The following is a 20,289-nucleotide window of genomic DNA, read 5'->3' as shown; positions in this document are numbered from 1 at the left end:
GAGCTATCAGGGCTTTCCTGATAGCTCAGTTGGTAAAGAATCTGCCTGCAATGCAGGAGACCCCAGGAATTCCCTTCAATTCCTGGGTAGGGAAGATTTGCTGAAGAAGGGATAGGCTGCCCACTCCAGTATTCTTGGGCTTCCCTTGCGGTTCAGCTGGTAAAGAATCGACCTGCAACGCAGGAGACCTGGGCTCAATCCCTGGGTTGGGAAGATCCCATGGAGAAGGGAAAGGCTACTCACTCCAGTATTCTGGCCTGGAGAATTCCATAGACTATAGTCCATGGGGTTGCAAAGAGTTGGACACGACTGAGCGACTTTCACTTTCATAATCATGAAAAGATATTTTAGTTTCCCAATATTAAAAGTTTAAAAATGTAATTTCAAACTGCACAAGTTTTTTTTAAAGTTGTTACTTATTGGTTGCAAAGTTTGGGGGGAAAACAGGTGTTTACATTTACTGGGGATATAGACTTTATAGCAGGGGTTGGTAAGCTATGGCTTACTAGCCAAATATAGCCTGCCTTTTATACAGTCCTTGAGTTATCAATGCTGTTTACCTAGCATAAGGCCTTCCAGATCCATTAATGTTGCTGCAAATGGCAAAAATCTCATTCTTATTTAGGGGTGAGAAGCATTCCATTTGTGTATGTGTATGTGTGTGTGTGTAGTCTTCTTTATCCATTCATCAGTTGATGGACACTTAGGTTACTTTTGTATCTTGGCAATTGTAAATAGTGTTGCTATTAACACTGGGGTGAATGTATCCTTTCAAATAAGTGCTTTTGTTTCTCTCAGATGTATATTCAGGCATGGAATTGCTGGGTCATAAAGCTATGACAAATTTAGACAGCATATTAAAAAGCAGAGACATCACTTTGCCGACAAGGTCCATCTAGTCAAAGCTATGACTTTGCCAATAGTCGTGTATGATGTGAGAGCTGGACCATAAAGAAGGCTGAGCAATGAAGAAATGATGCTTTTGAACTGGTGTTGGAGAAGACTTGAGAGTCCCTTGGACAGCAAGATCAAACTAGTCAATCCTAAAGGAAATCAACCCTGGATATTCATTGGAAGGACTGATGCTGAAGCTGAAACTTCAGTACTTTGGCCACCTGCTGTGAAGAGCTGACTCACTGGAAAAGACCCTGACACTGGGAAACACTGAAGGCAGGAGGAGAAGGGGATGACAGGATGAGATGGTTGGATGACATCACTGACTTGATGGACACGAGTTTGAGCAAAATCTGGGAAACGATGAAAGACAAGGAACCTTGGCATGCTGCAGTCCATGGGGTCGCAAAGAGTTGGACACAACTTAGTGACTGAATAGCAACAATGGTAGTTCTATTTTAGTTATTATGAGAAAACTCTATGCTGTTTTCCCCAATTTACATCCCCACCAACAGTGTATGAAGATTCTCTTTTTTCTACATCCTTGCCAGCATTTGTCATTTGTGTTTTTTGATGGTGGCCCTTCCAACAGCTGTGAGATGATATCTAATTGTGGTTCTGATTTGCATTTCCCTGATGATTGTACCTCTTTCAATGGGTGTCTGCATTTTCTTAAATTTTGGAAAACTGTTCACTTCCTCTGCCCATTTTATAATCAGGTTGTTTCTTTTTGGATGTTCAGTTGTGTGGACTAATTATATATTTTGGATATTAACCCCTTATTGGTCATATTATATGCAAATAATTTTTCCCATTCAGTAGTTTTGTTTTGTTTTGTTGTTATACTAAATGAAATAAGTCAGACAGAGAAAGACAAATACTAGATGATATTACTTATATGTGGAATATAAAAAATACAATTAGTGAATATAACAAAAGAGTAGACTCACAAATACAGAGAACAAACTAGTTACCAATGGAGAGGAAAGAAGGTCATGATAGGCATAAGGGATTGAGAAGTGTAAACTATTAGGTATAAATCAGGCTACAAGGATATATTATAGAACATAGGGAATATAACAAATCTTTTATAATAAATATAAATAGAGTTAACCTGTAAAAATTGTGAATCACTATATCATATATATATATGGGGCTTCCCTGGTGGCTCAGAGGTTATAGCGCCTGCATGCAATGCGGGAGACCTGGGTTCAGTCCCTGGGTTGGGAAGATCCCCTGGAGAAGGAAATGGTGACCCACTCCAGTATTCTTGCCTGGAGAATCCCATGGACAGAGGAGCTTGGTGGGCTACAGTCCACGGGTCGCAAAGAGTCAGACACGACTGAGCAACTTCACTTCACTTCATATTATATATAGTATATATAGACTAGTATATATAGTATAGTGTATATATATATAAAGTATTTATATATATAAAGTATATATACTATACTATCATATATATACAGTATATATGTAGTGTGAGTATATATAGTATATAGTATAGTATAGTACTGTACTCCACACTATACTATATATACTATATATAGTGTATATATATATAGTACTATAGTATACTATACTATATAGCTATATAGTATATATATAGCATATATATAGCATATATGTATATATAGTATACTGTATATATATACTATAGTATGTATACTACACTATATAGTGCAGTATATACTATACTATACTATATGGTGTATAGTGTAGTATATAGTATATATATAGTGTATACTGTATATACACTATACATACTGTATATAGTATATAATATACTGTATACTATATATATACTGTATACTACATACTGTATCTACTATATACACTATATATTATATACTATACTATATACTATATATAGCATACATATATATATGATACTATAGTATACTATAGTATACTATACTATACTATATAGACAGCAACTATACTTCAGTTTTTATTTCATTTTTACAAAGTCCCTAATGCCTTTTATTTCAGTCAAAAAAAAATCTATTTATATATTTCCCTTCTTTTAAAGTTCCCCATTTGTTGTAAAATCAATTTACACAGTTTTTCTAAAGGTTACATTTAGCTAACTCAACAACCCACCACCTACTAGTCCTGTAAAGTTCAGGAATGATAGACATGACAGGGGGCTCTGGAGTCCAATGGCCTGGGTTTAAGCCTGGCTCTGCTGTCACTAGTTAGGTGAGCTTCAACAGCTTGCTGAATTTCTTCAGGCATCTGCCTCATTCATAAAGGAGGTCATAGTATTTTAGGAGAGTTATGAGAATTATGTAAGGGGCTTTGCTGGTAGCTTAGATGGTAAAGAATCTACCTACAATGCAGGAGACATAGGTTCCATCCTTAGGTTGGGAAGATCCCCTGGAGAAGAGAATGGCTATCAACTCCAGTATTCTTGCCTGGAGAATTCCATGGAGAGAGGAGCTTGGCGGGCTAGTCCATGGGTTGCAAAGAGTCAGACATGACTGAGAAACTAACACTTTGACACATATAAGGCTTACACAGTGCCTGGCACAAAGTCACTAGTGATTATCAACTTTTACCTGTGCCCATTCTATTATGTTTAATCACATGAAGAGCCAACATCCACTTTTTCTTGAGAGATGCAAAATACAGATGTAGAACAGTAAAGCACAGAATGCAATAATTAAAACATGTTGATGTATGGCAAAACCAATACAATATTGTAAAGTAAAAAAAAGTACACCTTTGTACACATATGCTTTTTGTACACAGATTCTAAAAGAATGTGCTATACTATACTATATATATATAGACAGCAACTGTACTTCAATTTTAAAAAAGACCAATGTTTACATTTTTAAATGGCTGAAAGAACTGTGTTAAACCACTCAAGTCTGTATGGCTCTGGAATTAGCTCACCTTGCAGACTTGAAAATGTTTCAGTTTAAAACTACAAGCCAAATAGTACTTGTTGTGAAACATACATTGTGATAAAGTTTTTCAGTGAAAACTAACATTGTTTTGACTTGCAAGTAATACCAGGCTGTGTTACACACCTTCTGTAAAAATTAAAAGTTAAAACCGTCAAAAACTAAAAGTGAGATCTCCATTCTTACACAAAGTCCCAGCAATATATTTCAGTCCATGGCATTTTTCAACCTTGATACAAGTGCCAAGGAAATGTACATAGTTCAAACTCTATCTAATGGTTCAATTAAGGGAAGTGATTAATTTACAATGTACTAACATATTAAAAGGCAGTCTCAATTCAGTTCACTTGCTCAGTCATGTCCAACTTTGCAATGCCATGAATCGCAGCATGCCAGGCCTCCCTGTCTATCACCAACTCCCGGAGTTTACTCAAACTCATGTTCATCGAGTCGGTGATGCCATCCAGCCATCTCATCCTCTGTCATCCCCTTCTCCTCCTGCCCCCAATCCCTCCCAGCATCAGGGTCTTTACTGGAGTTTCAGCTTTAGCATCAGTCCTTCCAAAGAACACCCAGGACTGATCTCCCTTAGAATGGACTGGTTGGATCTCCTTGCTGTCCAAGGGACTCTCAAGAGTCTTCTCCAACACCACAGTTCAAAAGCATCAATTCTTCAGTGCTCAGCTTTCTTCACAGTCCAATTCTCACATCCATACATGACCACTGGAAAAACCATAGCCTTGACCAGACGGACCTCTGTTGGCAAAGTAATGTCTCTGCTTTTTAATATGCTATCTAGCCTGAGGTCAGGGGCAGTGGCTGAGAGGAGCTACCCCACACCTGAAGTCAGGGGTGGCAGCCAAGAAGAGCAACCCCACACCCATGGAGCTGTGGCTGCGTTGGCGCAGGAGGGCCAAGAGGAGCTACTCCACGTTCAAGGTCAGGAGGGGCGGCCATGAGGAGATACCCCTTGTCCAAGGTAAGGAGCAGTGGCTGCGCTTTGCTGGAGCAGCTGTGAAGAGACATCCCATGTCCAAGGTAAGAGAAACTCAAGTAAGATGGTAGGTGTTGCGAGAGGGCATCAGAGGGCAGACACACTGAAACCATAATCAGAGAAAAGAAGCCAATCTGATCACACAGACCACAGCCTTGTCTAACTCAATGAAACTAAGCCATGCCGTGTGGGGCCACCCAAGATGGGCAGGTCATGGTGGAGAGGTCTGACAGAATGTGGTCCACTGGAGAATGGAATGGCAAATTACTTCAGTATTCTTGCCTTGAGAATCCCATGAACAGTATGAAAAGGCAAAATGATAGGATACTGAAAGAGGAACTCCCCAGGTCAGTAAGTGCCCAATATTCTACTGGAGATCAATGGAGAAATAACTCAAGAAAGAATGAAGGGATGGAGCCAAAGCAAAAACAGTACCCAGTTGTGGATATGACTGGTGATAGAAGCAAGGTCCGAGCCTGTAAAGAGCAATATTGCATAGGAACCTGGAATGTTAGGTCCTTGAATCAAGGCAAATTGGAAGTGGTCAAACAAGAGATGGCAAGGGTGAACATCGACATTCTAGGAATCAGCAAACAAAAATGGACTGGAATGGGTAACTTTAACTCAGATGACCATTGTATCTACTACTGTGGGCAGGAATCCCTTAGGAGAAATGGAGTAGCCATCATGGTCAACAAGAGTCCAAAATGCAGTACTTGGATGCAGTCTCAAAAACGACAGAATGATCTCTGTTCGTTTCCAAGGCAAACCACTTAATATCACGGTAATCCAAGCCTATGCCCTGACCAGTAACACTGAAGAAGCTGAAGTTGAACGGTTCTATGAAGACCTATAAGACCTTTTAGAACTAACACCCCAAAATGATGTCCTTTTCACTATAGGGGACTGGAATGCAAAAGTAGGAAGTCAAGAAACACCTGGCTAACAGGCAAATTTGCCCTTGGAGTATGGGATGAAGCAGGGCAAAGGATAATAGAGTTTTGCCAAGAGAATGCACTGGTCATGGCAAACACCCTCTTCCAACAACACAAGAGAAGACTCTACACATGGACAGCACCAGATGGTCAACAATGAAATCAGATTGATTATATTCTTTGCAGTCAAAGATGGAGAATCTCTATACAGTCAGCAAAACAAGACCAGGAGCTGACTGTGGCTCAGATCATGAACTCCTTTATTGCCAAATTTAGACTTAAAAGGCAGTCTAGTCTAGTCTTTAGCTAACAGAGTTCTAAAAATGCCTTCTGGTCAGTGAATATGTGCAATTAACCATACATACACTCATATCATATATATCAATATTTGGCAGTAGTTGTCTATGAGGAAAGAAATTTGCAAAATGAAAATAAATTTCACCATAGATCAGTATCCACAGATGAATATTTACAATGGATTTTGTTGATAAGGAATAGCACCTTTCAACTCTTATTCCCCCAAAAGAACTCCATTATTTACATGTGTAGAACTTCATTATGAAAACTGTACTCAATTATAAGATTTTTAACTTTATAAAAAAATTTATGGAAATTTGCTTTCTATCATACTCAATTATTACATTTAAAATTTTGTTTTATCAATAAAGATCTATGGATATTTGTTTTCTCAAGTACCTATATAATAACGTCAATTTTGCTTCATGACCCATAAACCTATACTATTTGCTATTTGGTTCTTTATAGAAAAAGTTTGATGATTCCATATTTAATTAATATATCAGAATTTAAAATTAGCATATATATACTTTTGGAAACTCTTCCTAAGGAAATGATGTGATCAATCTTATGTCCAAGATTGGTGAGAGTCAAAAGAAAAGATAGCTATCAAGCCAAAAATCAAATTATCCTCCAATTAAAAATAAAATTAAAACAGATTGGTGCTGACAGCAATACTTATTTTTTCTTACAAAGGAATTCTACATTTATTTACCAAAAATATTACATCGACCTTTTTTGCATATAATATATAACATTATACTGTTTTTGAGGGGCAAATTCCCCAGATCAGTAGGTGCCCAATATGCCACTGGAGAAGAGCAGAGAAATAGCTCCAGAAGGTATGAAGAGGCTGATTGAGCCAAAGTGGAAACAACACCCAGGTGTGCATGTGTCTGGTGGTGAAAGTAAAGTCCAATGCTGTAAAGAAAAATACTGCATAGGAACCTGGAACATTAGGTCCATGACAAGGTAAACTGAAAGTGGTCAACAGGAGATGGCAAGAGTGAACATCAACATCTTAGCAACAGTGAACTAAAATGGACTGGAATGGGCAAATTTAATTCAGATGACAATTATATCTACTACTGTGGGCAAGAATCTCTTAAAAGAAATGGAGTAGCTTTCATAGTCATCAAGAGTCCAAAATGCAGTACTTGGGTACAATCTCAAAAATGGCAGAATGATCTCTGTTCATTTCCAAGGCAAACGATTCAACATCACAGTAATCCAAGTCTATGCCCCAACCACTAATGCCAAAAAAGCTGAAGTTGAATGGTTCTATGAAGACCAACAAGGCTTTCTAGAACTAACACCAAAAAAGATGTTCTTTCTTCATCATAGGGACTAGAATGCTAAAGTAAGAAGTCAAGAGATACCTGGAGTAACAGGTAAGTTTGGCCTAGGAGTACAAAATGAAGCAGGGCAAAGGCTAACAGTTTTGCCAAGAGAAGGCACTGGTCATAGAGACACCTTCCAACATGAGAGACGACCATACACATGGATATCACCAGATGGTCAATACCAAAATCAGACTTATTATATTCTTTGCAGTCAAAGATGGAGAAGCTCTATACAGTCAGCAAAAACTAGACTGGGAGCTGTCTGTAGCTCAGATCATGAACTCCTTATTGCCAAATCAGACTTAAATTGAAGAAAGTAGAGAAAACCACTAGGCCATTCATGTATGACCTAAATCAAATCCCTTACAGTGGAAGCGACAAATAGATTCAAGGGATTAAATCTGATAGATTGCTTAAAGAACTATGGATGGAGGTTCGTGACATTGTATAGGAGGCAGTGATCAAAACCATCTCCAAGAAAAAGAAATGTAAAAATGCAAAACAGGCTGTCTGAGGAGGCCTTACAAATAGCTAAGAAAAAAATAAAAGTGAAAGGCAAAGGAGAAAAGAAAGATAAACCCATTTGAATACAGAGTTCCAAAGAATATCAAGGAGAGATAAGAAAACCTTCCTACGTGATCAATGCAAAGAAATAAAGGAAAACAACAGAATAGGAAAGACTAGAGATCTTTTCAAGAAAATTATGATACCAAGGGAACATAACATGCAAAGATGGGCACAATAAAGGACAGAAATGATATGGACCTAACAGAAGCAGAAGATACTAGGAAGAGATGGCAAGAATAAACAGAAGAAGTGTACACAAAAGGTCTTAATGACTCAGATAACCACAACGGTGTGATCACTCACCTAGAGCTAGACATCTTGGAGTGCAAAGCCAAGTGGGCCTTAGGAAGCATACTATGAACAAAGCTAGTGGAGGGGATGGAATTCCAGTAGAGCTATTTCAAATTCTAAAAGATGATGCTGTGAAAGTGCTGCACTCAATATGCCAGCAAATTTGGAAAACTCAGCATTGGCCACAGGACCAGAAAAGATCAGTTTTCATTCCAGTCCCCAGGAAGGGCAATGCCCAAGAATGTTCAAACTACCAAATAATTGCACTCATTTCACATGCTAGCAAAGTAATGCTCAGAATTCTCCAAGTCAGGCTTCAGCAGTATGTGAACTGAGAACTTCCAGATGTTCAGGTTGGATTTAGAAAAGGCAGAGGAACCAGAGATCAAATTGCCAACATCTGTTGGATCTTAGAAAATGCAAGAGAATTTCAGAAAAACATCCACTTCTGCTTTATTGACTACACTTTGACTGTGTGGATCACAACAAACTGTGGAAAATTCTTCAAGAGATGGGAATACCAGACTACTTGACCTGCCTCTTGAGAAACCTGGATACAGGTCTAGAAGCAACAGTTAGAACAGGACATGGAACAACAGACTGGCACCAATAGTAAAAGGAGTACGTCAAGGCTGTATATTGTCACCCTGCTTATTTAACTTATATGCAGAGTACATCATGGGAAATGCCAGGCTGGATGAAGCACAAGCTGGAATCAAGACTGCTGGGAGAAATATCAATAACCTCACATATGCAGATGACACCCCCATTATGGAAGAAAGCCAAGAAGAACTAAGGAGCCTATTGATGAACGTGAAAGAGAAGAGTGAAAAAGCTAGCTTAAAATTCAACATTGAAAAAACAAATATCATGCCATCTGGTCCCATCACCTCATGGCAAATAGATGGGGAAACAATGGAAGCAGTGACAGACTATTTTCTTGGGCTCCATAATCACTGCAGATGGTGACTGCAGCCATGAAATTTAAGATGCTTGCTCCCTGAAAGAAAAGCAATGATAAACCTAGACAGCGTATTAAAAAGCAGAGACATTGCTTTGCTGACAAAGCATAGTCAAAGCTATGGTTTTTTCAGTAGAAGGACTGATTCTGAAGCTGAAGTTCCAATATTTTGGCCACCTGATGCGAAGAGTCAACTCAAGGGAAAGACCCTGATGCAGGGAATGATTGAAGGCAGGAGGAGAAGGGATGACAGAGGATGAGATGCTTGGATGGCATCACTGACTCAATGGACATGAGTTTGAGCAATCTCTGGGAGATAGTGAAGGAAAGGGAAGGCTGGTTTGCTGCAGTCCATGGGGTCACAGAGTTGGTATGACTGAGTGACTGAACAACCACAGTGAGTTATCAAAGGTACCATATATTATCTAGTTCTAGTTATTACTGAATTCTTACTGAGTACAGAAGTGTTATTTTCTCAGCCTGCTCAAATATCTATCATTTGTTGCAAAGGCTGTTAGATATTTGATGAGGGTTACATAGCTGCTTTGGAGAAGGCAATGGCAACCCATTCCAGTGTTCTTGCTTGGAAAATCCCATGGACAGAGGAGCCTGGTAGGCTGCAGTTCATGGAGTCAGGAAGAGTCGGACACAACTGAGCGACTTCACTTTCACTTTTCACTTTCATGCATTGGAGAAGGAAATGGCAACCCAGTCCAGTGTTCTTGCCTGGAGAAACCCAGGGATAGCGGAACCTAGTAGGCTGCCGTCTATGGGGTCGCACCGAGTCGGACACGACTGAAGTGACTTAGCAGCAGCAGCAGCACATAGCTGCTTTGGTATTGTCTTAATACTGAAAAGTATTAGCTACTTCAAATATCTTATGGATGAAGGGACAGCATTTACAATCTACTGATTGACTGACTTACTAAGCTCCAATAGAAATCTTGTCACTTTAAGTCAGAAACAATATACTCAGGGAATCTTTTCAACTAGAATAAGATGGAAATTATTATACACCTAAAGTACATATTTAATATTTTTTCAGAGATTTTTCTTTTCATTGAACACCATTTGGTAATTTAGGAGTTTGATCATATTTTTAGGAAAGCAAAGGCTTAGTGTAGAATATGTCAGTTTGGTATTTCAAGTAATGTAACTATTGGCAGCCTTTGTATGGGAGAGTTGTCCTTTATAAATAATGTCTTTTCTAGGTCTAATTGATAAAATTTAATTTTGTTAAATTGGCTCAGGATATGAATAGAGATTTTAAACTGACAGCAATACTTAAAACAATAAAAAATCAGAAACAACTTATATGTACATCAATGGAAAAAAATCATGTTGTTTTTCTTTTTATAATCCAAGAATGCCATGATGCTTTCATAATAGATCTTTATATTCAATAAAGAAATTAGCAGTAATTTAAAAATATATTGCCATGTTCAATTTGCTAGTATATTATTTATTATTTTGGCAACTTTTTAAAATTTGAAGTATGGTTGCTATATAGTATTATATAAGTGCATCTATAGTCTTAGAAATTCTATCACCTTACTTACACTTGACTGCTAACAAGCCTCAGCTTATATCAAGGTTATAGTAGCCATACAGAATAAGTTAAAGTGGCCTCTTTTCCCTATCTTTTCATCTCTGGCGAAATTTTTATATGAGTATTCACTGAAAATAAGCAAAACATATACACTGCACTTAAGAAGAAACTACCATCCATTAGTAAGTGACATAAATGAACATCTGTTTAAAATAAAGATAGACTATATACCTGCTTATGGCTGAAAAGACTATAGATTATAAATATATCAATTCTGACCCAAAATAACCTGTAAAGTTTAGTAGAATTCCAATCAAAATCCCCATAAGATTTTTCATGGAACTTGACAAGTTGATCTTAAAATTCACTTGTGAAAGTAAATGGTCAAGAATATCTAAGACTTATTCTAGTTAACATTAAGACTATATAAAATCATTAGCATACGAATCAAAGAAAGTTACCCATAAAAAATATCCCCTTTTTTGGTGAGTTACTAATGTTAGTTCTTCATGTTTAACAGTGATGTAAGTGTTGACAATGAGATCTCTGGTCCACGAATTATTTCTGGAACATGTTCTCTGCCTCTCACTCCTCCTTATTTCTGTGATTTCTATTAATTATTTAATTCCTATTGGAAATCTGGGTCATTAATTTCAAGAAGGTAATAAGGCTTAACAGGTCTTGAGGTGATATTGTATCTGTACCATGATTTTCACTTCTTAATATTTCTGTGGGCCTTCTCACTATTTATATATCTGAATGTAGTTTTTAGTAAGATGCAGTAGACAGTATATTTCTGTAACTCCATGCCTCTAAGTGTGAGTTCACGAATCTTTATAAGCTGAAAAAACACATCTATTAATAAGGTCTAGTATCTATATTACCCCTCAACCAGCTATCTTCTGGCTACATTTGTTTTAACTTTTAGATAGTTTTAGAGTTGCAATTTAGTTAAAATGTTGGATATAATTAAAATAAGCTCATATATCCCTGGGAAATAATTCTAAAAGAGTCAAAAAAGTAAAAGCCACTTGGTTATATATTTCATTTTCATGTCTTTTACTTGTTTCTTAAGTGAACAATGCAAAAGAAATAGACAAAAACAATAGAATGGGAAAGACTAGAGATCCTTTCAAGAAAGTTAGTTAGAGATACCAAGGGAACATTTCATGCAAAGATGGGCACAATATAGGACAGAAACAATAAGGACATAATGGAAGCAGAAGCAATTAAAAAGAGGTAGCAAGAATACACAGAAAACTATACAGAAAAGGTCATAATGATCTGGATGACCACAATGGTGTGGTATGTCACCTACAGCTGGACATCAGAGTGTAAAGTCAAGTGGGCCTTACGAAAGATTACCATGAACAAAGCTAGTGGAGGTAATGGAATTCCAGCTGAGCTATTTCTAATCCTAAAGGATGATGCTGTTAAAGTGCTGCATTCAAAATGCCAGCAAAATTTTAAACTCAGAAGTGGCCACACGACTGGAAAAGGCCAGTTTTCATTCCAATCTCCAAAAAGGGTGATGCCAAAGAATGTTCAAACTACCACACATTTAAACTCATTTCACATGCTAGCAAGGTAATGCTCAAAATCCTTAAAGCTAGGCTTTGACAGTACGTGAACCAAGAACATCCAGATGTACAAGCTGGATTTAGAGAAGGCAGAGGAACCTGAGATCAAATTGCCAACATCCCTTGGACTATAGAAAAAGTAAGGGAATTCAAGAAAAACATCGGCTTCTGCTTCATTGACTACAGTAAAGGCTTTGACTGTATGGATAACAACAAACTGGAAAATTCTTCAAGAAATGGGAATACCAGATCACCTTACCTGCCTCCTGAGAAATCTGTATGCAGGTCAAGAAGCAACAGTTAGAACCAGACATAGAACAATGGACTGGTTCCAAATTGGGAAAGGAGCATGTCAAGGCTGTATATTGTCACCTTGCTTATTTAACTTCTATGCAGAGTACATCATGCAAAATGCCAGGCTGGATGAGGCACAAACTGGAATTAAGATTGCCGAGTGAAATATCAATAACCTTAAATATGCAGATGACACCACCCTAATGGCAGAAAGCAATGAAGAACTAAAGAGTATCTTGATGATGGTGAAAGAGGAGAGTGAAAAAACCTGGCTTAAAAGTTGACATTCAAAAAAGTAAGATCATGACGTCTGGTTCCATCACCTCATGGCAAATAGAGATAGGTAAACAATGGAAACAGTGACAGACTTTATTTACTTGGGCTCCAAAATTGCTGTGGACAGTGAACGCAGCCATGAAATTAAAAGACACTTGCTCCTTGGAAGAACAGTTATGGCAAACCAAGACAGCGTATTAAAAAGCAGAGACATCACTTTGCCGACAAATGTCCATATAGTCAAAGCTATGGTTTTTTCAGGAGACATGTTCAAATGTGAGTGTTGGACCATAAAGATAGTTGAACACTGAAGAAGTGATGCTTTTGAATTCTGTGGTGCTGAAGATGACTCGAGAGTCCCTTGGACAGCAAGGATCAAACCAGTCAACCATTAATGAAATCAACCTTGAATATTCATTAGAAGGACTGATGCTGAAGCAGAAGCACCAATACTTTGGCCCCCTGATGCAAGAAGCCGACTCATTGGAAAACACCCTGATGCTGGGAAAGATTGAGGGCAGGAGGAGAAGGGGGCAATAGAGGATGAGATAGTTGGATGGTATCATTGACTTGATCACCTGAGTTTGAGTAAACTCCAGGAGATAGTGAAGGATAGAGCAGCCTGGCATGCTGTAGTCCATGGGGTCACAAACAGTTGCACATGAGTGAGTGACTGAACAGCAAAAATAAAAAAAGTATTCCACATATAATTATGGAATATTTACTATGTGCCAGATGTATAGGTGAATTTACTACAAAAGTTAGTGAAGCTTAAGCTTCTCTGTCTTATTTTTACATGTCCTTCCAGTACCTAATTTTATACCAGAAATATTAAATTCTTTTGAAATTGAAGTATAGTTGATTTACAATATTATAATAATTTCAGGTGTATAGCATAGTGATTCAGCATTTTTGTAGACTATATTCCATTTAAAGTTATTATCAAAATAATGGCTATATTTCCCTGTGATGTATAACATATCTTTGTTGTTACCTTTATTATAGATAGTAGTTTGTAGCTGTTAATCCTGTACTCCTATCTTGCCCCTCCCTGCCTTCTCTCTCCCCACTGGTAACCATTAGTCTCTTTTCCATGAGTCTTTTCTTGTTTTGTTATATATATTTATTTTTTAGATTCCACTTCTAAGTGATAACATGTAGTATTTGTCTATGACTTACTTTATTAAATATTCTCTAGGTCTATTAAATTATTTTTCTTAAGAAGTATAAGCTTCAAACCCTATAAAACATGGATCTACCCCCTGCTGCCCATTCATCAAGTTTTCACTAACTGTACCACGCTTAGTTGTTTAGAATCATGTGTCTGGGAGCCACATGGCACAAGAAGACATTGTAAGATATACAGTCCTTTTTTGTGTTGTTTATCTTTTTGGATACTTACTGTACAAGGTTTAAATGGCATGTAATGAGTCTAAAGAGACAATATAAATGAAAATATATTTGAAAAGTGTCATATTGATTAAACCTTTACCGCCACCCAATCAGGATTACCTAGTGAATGGCTTTATTTAAACTGTTACTAATTGGAAGTTCAAAAAAAAATATTCAGAAGAATGAATCACTTAGTTTCTGTCATTCTCAATGAAAATTTTTATTTATCGTTTGTCAAACTGACTTATATTAGTAACATCATTTAGCACTATTAAGTGAAATTGGCTTCCACTGAACAAAAGATGACAAACACTGATAGTCTTTGGCCATGATCCAGCTTTACAAATTTGCACATATCCTGTCTGTAGCATCTAAGATCTATTCAATAAAATAAAAGACTTGCTATTCCTGGGAGCTCATTACCTTTCACAGATGATGTTTAATGTACCACCAAAATGAATATGCAGATTTAAAAGAATAAGTATTAAAGTTAGGGAGTTCCCTGACAATCCAGTGGTCAGGATTTGGTGCTTTCACTATTGAGGGCCCAGGTTCAATATCTGTTTGGGGAACTAAGATCCTACAAGTTATGCAGCATGACCAAGAAATAAGTATTTAAAGCTTAAAAGTGAACAGTGCACCTAGATGTCCATCAGCAGATGAATGGATAAGAAAGCTGTGGTACATATACACAACGGAGTATTACTCAGCCATTAAAAAGAATACATTTGAATCAGTTCTAATGAGGTGGATGAAACTGGAGCCAATTATACAGTGAAGAAAGCCAGAAAGAAAACCACCAATACAATATACTAACACACATATATGGAGTTTAGAAAGATGGTAATGATAACCCTGTATGTGAGACAGCAAAAGACACAGATGTATAGAACAGACTTTTAGACTCTGTGGGAGAGGGAGAGGGAGAGGGTGGGATGATTTGGGAGAATGGCATTGAAACATGTATACTATCATGTAAGAAATGAATCGCCAGTCTATGTTCGATACAGGATACAGCATGCTTGGGGCTGGTGCACAGGGATGATCCAGAGAGATAATACGGGGTGGAAGGTGGGAGGAGGGTTCAGAATTGGGAACTCATGTATACCCGTGGCGGATTCATGTTGATGTATGGCAAAACCAATACAGTATTGTAAAGCAAAATAACGTAAAAAAAAAAAGTGAACAGTGCAAAACAGAGAAGAAAACAACAGAATGAGAAAGACTAGAGATCTCTTCAAGAAGTTAAGAGATACCAAGGGAACATTTCATGCAAAGATGGGCACAATATAGGACAGAAACAATAAGGACATAATGGAAGCAGAAGAGATTAAGAAAAGGTGGCAAGAATACATAGAAAACTATACAAAAAAGGTCATAATGACCCGGGCAACCTCAATGGTGTGGTCATTCACCTACAGCTGGACATCAGAGTGTAAAGTCAAGTGGGCCTTAAGAAGCATCACTACGAACAAAGCTAGTGGAGGTGATGGAATTCCAGCTGAGCTATTTCTAATCCTAAAGGATGATGCTGTTAAAGTGCTGCACTCAAAATGCCAGCAAATTTTTAAAACTCAGCAGTGGCCACATGACTGGAAAAGGCCAGTTTTCATTCCAATCTCCAAAAAGGGTGATGCCAAAGAATGTTCAAACTACCACACAATTAAACTCATTTCACATGCTAGCAAGGTAATGCTCAAAATCCTTAAAGCTAGGCTTTGACAGTACGTGAACCAAGAACATCCAGATGTACAAGCTGGATTTAGAGAAGGCAGAGGAACCTGAGATCAAATTGCCAACATCCCTTGGACTATAGAAAAAGTAAGGGAATTCAAGAAAAACATCTGCTTCTGCTTCATTGACTACTAAAGCCTTTGACTGTATGGATAACAACAAACTGGAAAATTCTTCAAGAAATGGGAATACCAGATCACCTTACCTGCCTCCTGAGAAATCTGTATGCAGGTCAAGAAGCAACAGTTAGAACCAGACATAGAACAATGGACTGGTTCCAAATTGGGAAAGGAGCATGTCAAGGCTGTATATTGTCACCTTGCTTATTTAACTTCTATGCAGAGTACATCATGCAAAATGCCAGGCTGGATGAGGCACAAACTGGAATTAAGATTGCCGGGTGGAGTATCAATAACCTTAAATATGCAGATGACACCAACCTAATGGCAGAAAGTGAAGAGGAACTAAAGAGTGTCGTGATGAAGGTGAAAGAGGAGAGTGAAAACCTGGCTTAAAAGTTGACATTCAAAAAAGTAAGATCATGACGTCTGGTTCCATCACTTCATGGCAGATAGATAGGTAAACAATGGAAACAGTGAGAGACTTCATTTTGTTGGGCTCCAAAATCACTGCAGATGGTGACTGCAGCCATGAAATTTAAGATGCTTTTTCCTTGACAGAAAAGCTACCTTAAACCAAGACAGCATATTAAAAAGCAGAGACATCACTTAGCCAACAAACATCCTTACAGTCAAAGCTATGGTTTTTCCTGTAGTCATGTATGGATGTGAGAGTTGGACCATAAAGAATGTGTGCCAAAGAACTGATGCTTTCGAATTCTGTGGTGCTGGAGGTAACTCAAGAGTTCCTTGGACAGCAGGGAAAGCAAACCAGTGAATTACATACGAAATCAACCCTGAATCTTCATTGGAAGAACTGATGCCTAAGCTGCAGTTCCAATACTTTGGCCACTTGATGCAAATAGCTGACTCATTGGAAAAGATCCTGACACTAGTAAGGATTGAGGGCTTGAGAAGGGAATGACAAGAGGACAAGATGGTTGGATAGCATGATGGAGTTAATGGACATGAGTTAGAGCAAACTCCAGGAAATAGTGAAGGATGAGGAATTCTGGCATGCGGCAGTCTATGGCATTGCAAAGTGTCGGACATGACAGCAACTGAACCACAACATATGGCAGTTCATTATTTTATTCACCACTTTTTATCCATGATAAAAATAAATTCAAAACAAAATAGTTTTCCTATTTAAAAGCAAATTTTCTTTGCCATAGTTATGTTCTTTTCAATCCTAACTTTTTTGTGTGTGTTTATCTTCTTTTTCTGTGCCTTGATGACATTTTAAAAAATATATAAATTTATTTAACTCGAGGTTAATTACAATATTGTATTGGTTTTGCCATACATCAACATGAATCCGCCACAGGTATACACGTGTTCCCCATCCTGAACCACCCTCCCTCCCCATACCATCCCTCTGGGTTGTCCCAGTGCACCAGCCCCGAGCATCCAGTATCATGCATTTAACCGGGACTGGTGATTCGTTTCATATATGATATTATACATGTTTCAGTGCCATTCTACCAAATCATCCCACCCTCGCCTTCTCCTGCAGAGTCCAAAAGACTGTTCTCTACATCTGTGTCTCTTTTGCTGTCTTGCATACAGGGTTATCGTTACCATCTTTCTAAATTCCATATATATGTGTTAGTATACTGTATTGGTGTTTTTCTTTCTGGCTTACTTCACTCTGTATAATCAGCTCCAGTTTCATCCACCTCATTAGAACTGATTCAAATGTATTTTTTTTAATGGCTGAGTAATACTCCATTGTGTATATGTACCACAGCTTTCTTATCCATTCATCTGCTGATGGACATTTTTTCTAAACTATTATCTTACAGGTTTCTTCTAGAATGACTTTGATTTTATTGAGGAATTCTGTTTTTAAAATTTTGATTTAATTTCTTTATCTTCTTTCTTTTCTTTTCTCTATATTGTTTGGATTTGTCTTTGTCTTCTTGAGATGAAAGCACAGGTCATTTCTTTTCAATCTTTTTAAAAAATAATACATTTAAGACTCTGAAGTTTCTGTGGCTGCAAGCCACAGATACTGATATATAATATTTTCACTGTCATTAAGTTGTAAGTTTATAATTTCCATTTGATATCACCTTTAGCCTGAGTAATTAATAAGTATGCTATTAAATTAGCTCAAGTTTTCTATTTGTTATTCAAGTTGTTAATATCCTTACTGTTTCCTTCCTACATCTCATGCGCCTCATGCATTGCAGGCAGATTTTTTTACCACTTAGCCATTGGGGAAGGTTCAAGTAGCTATAGCATTATTCTTTTCTACTGAGCTCCAAACTTTTTTTAAAAGAAAAAGCTTCAAGGAGAAATTGAAAAATCCACAAAGTGTTAAGATGTTAGCACACCCTTCTCTGAAAAACATACTGTAACATCGTGTACTTTGTGGATTTTTCAGCATTCATAAGACATATCTGTTATCTCATTGCATAGGCTGCTTGAATGTCCTCATGACATGGCAGCTAGCTTCCCCCAGAGCAAGTGATCAGAGAGAAAGGGGCGAAAAGGAAGCCGCAATACATTTTATTACCTAGTTTCAGAAGTCACACATCATACTTGAAGTGAGTTACCAGGTCTAGCTCATTCAAGGGATGAGAGGTTTAGGTACCACCTTTTGAAAAGAGGAGTATCAAAGAATTTCAGCACACATTTTAAAACTACCTCATGTTTTTTTCCTTTTTAATACTTTGTCTTCAGATTTTTTGTCTGACACTTGTAAGCATTTATTTATATATTTTCCCATTTGAACCATGATATTTTGGGTTTGGAGTGTTTTTTTATATGTAACACATACTTGAATATTAAAAAATTCAATTTTATGGTCTCTGATTTTCAATAGGTGATTTTAATTCATTAACATTATAATTACTGATGCTTTGACATTCTTGACAGCTTATTTTTTACTTTTTATTTGCCATACCTTTAATTATTTCCTTCTGATTATTTCCTATTTTTTCTGTAATAATTTATCAATTTTTATTTCTTTGTTTTTTTTCTTATTTACTGATTCTAAAGTCACACCTTTTGTATCAGTTGGTTAGGGTTACTGCCAGAAGAAAACAACATAGCCTGGGCACATTAAACAAGACAAATATTATTTTCTCATAGCTCTGGAGGCTGGAAGTTTAAGATGAAGGTGTTGACAGGTTTGATTTCTCCTGATGCCTCTGTCATTGTCTTGCAGGTGACCATCTTCTTGCTGGGTTTACCTCTGTGCACATACATTCCTGTTGGTCCTTCTTCCTCTTCTTATAAATACACCAGCCATACTGGATAAGGGCTCCACCTCCATGGCCTCATTTAACCTTAATTATATCTTTAAAGGCTTCACTTCAAAATATATTACATTGGGAGTTACAGCTTTAGCATATCAATTTGGAAGGAGAAGGGGATGTAATTCACTTCATAAAATCACCCATTCCTATTTTTCTGGTGAATATTCTTTTTTTTTTTTTTCTATTCTTTTTTTAAAATTTTTAATTTTTTTTAAATTTTAAAATCTTTAATTCTTACATGTGTTCCCAAACATGAACCCCCCTCCCCTCCCTCCCCATAACATCTCAGTGGGTCATCCCCATGCACCAACCCCAAGCAAGCTGTATCCTGCATCAGACATGGACTGGCGATTCAATTCTTACATGATAGTATACATGATAGAATGCCATTCTCCAAAATCATCCCACCCTCTCCTTCTCCCTCTGAGTCCAAAAGTCCGTTATACACAGCTGTGTCTTTTTTCCTGTCTTGCATACAGGGTCGTCATTGCCATCTTTCTAAATTCCATATATATGTGTTAGTATACTGTATTGGTGTTTTTCTTTCTGGCTTACTTCACTCTGTATAATCGGCTCCAGTTTCATCCATCTCATCAGAACTGATTCAAATGAATTCTTTTTAACGGCTGAGTAATACTCCATTGTGTATATGTACCACAGCTTGCTTATCCATTCATCTGCTGATGGACATCTAGGTTGTTTCCATGTCCTGGCTATTATAAACAGTGCTGCGATGAACATTGGGGTACATGTGTCTCTTTCAATTCTGGGTGAATATTCTTAAATTCTTTACATACTTGTATCAGCTTCTTTTTTTAACAATACATGGGGTTTATCAGTATTTACTTATTTTGACCTCTCTATTCACCTGCTTTGCTACAACTT

At 37.4% G+C, this 20,289-nt stretch overlaps 1 protein-coding gene across 1 annotated transcript in view; it reads right to left on the bottom strand.

Moving 5' to 3' along the window:
• WDPCP (WD repeat containing planar cell polarity effector) overlaps positions 1-20,289 on the bottom strand; it is a 284,886-nt gene that overhangs the window by 81,302 nt on the left and 183,295 nt on the right. The window lies entirely within an intron of this gene.

Source organism: Capricornis sumatraensis, chromosome 1 (assembly GCF_032405125.1).
Source record: "Capricornis sumatraensis isolate serow.1 chromosome 1, serow.2, whole genome shotgun sequence".
In the NCBI taxonomy this organism is placed as follows: domain Eukaryota; kingdom Metazoa; phylum Chordata; class Mammalia; order Artiodactyla; family Bovidae; genus Capricornis; species Capricornis sumatraensis.
The sequence above is the reverse complement of the archived record's forward strand: the minus strand, read 5'-3'. Positions and strand labels throughout refer to the sequence as shown.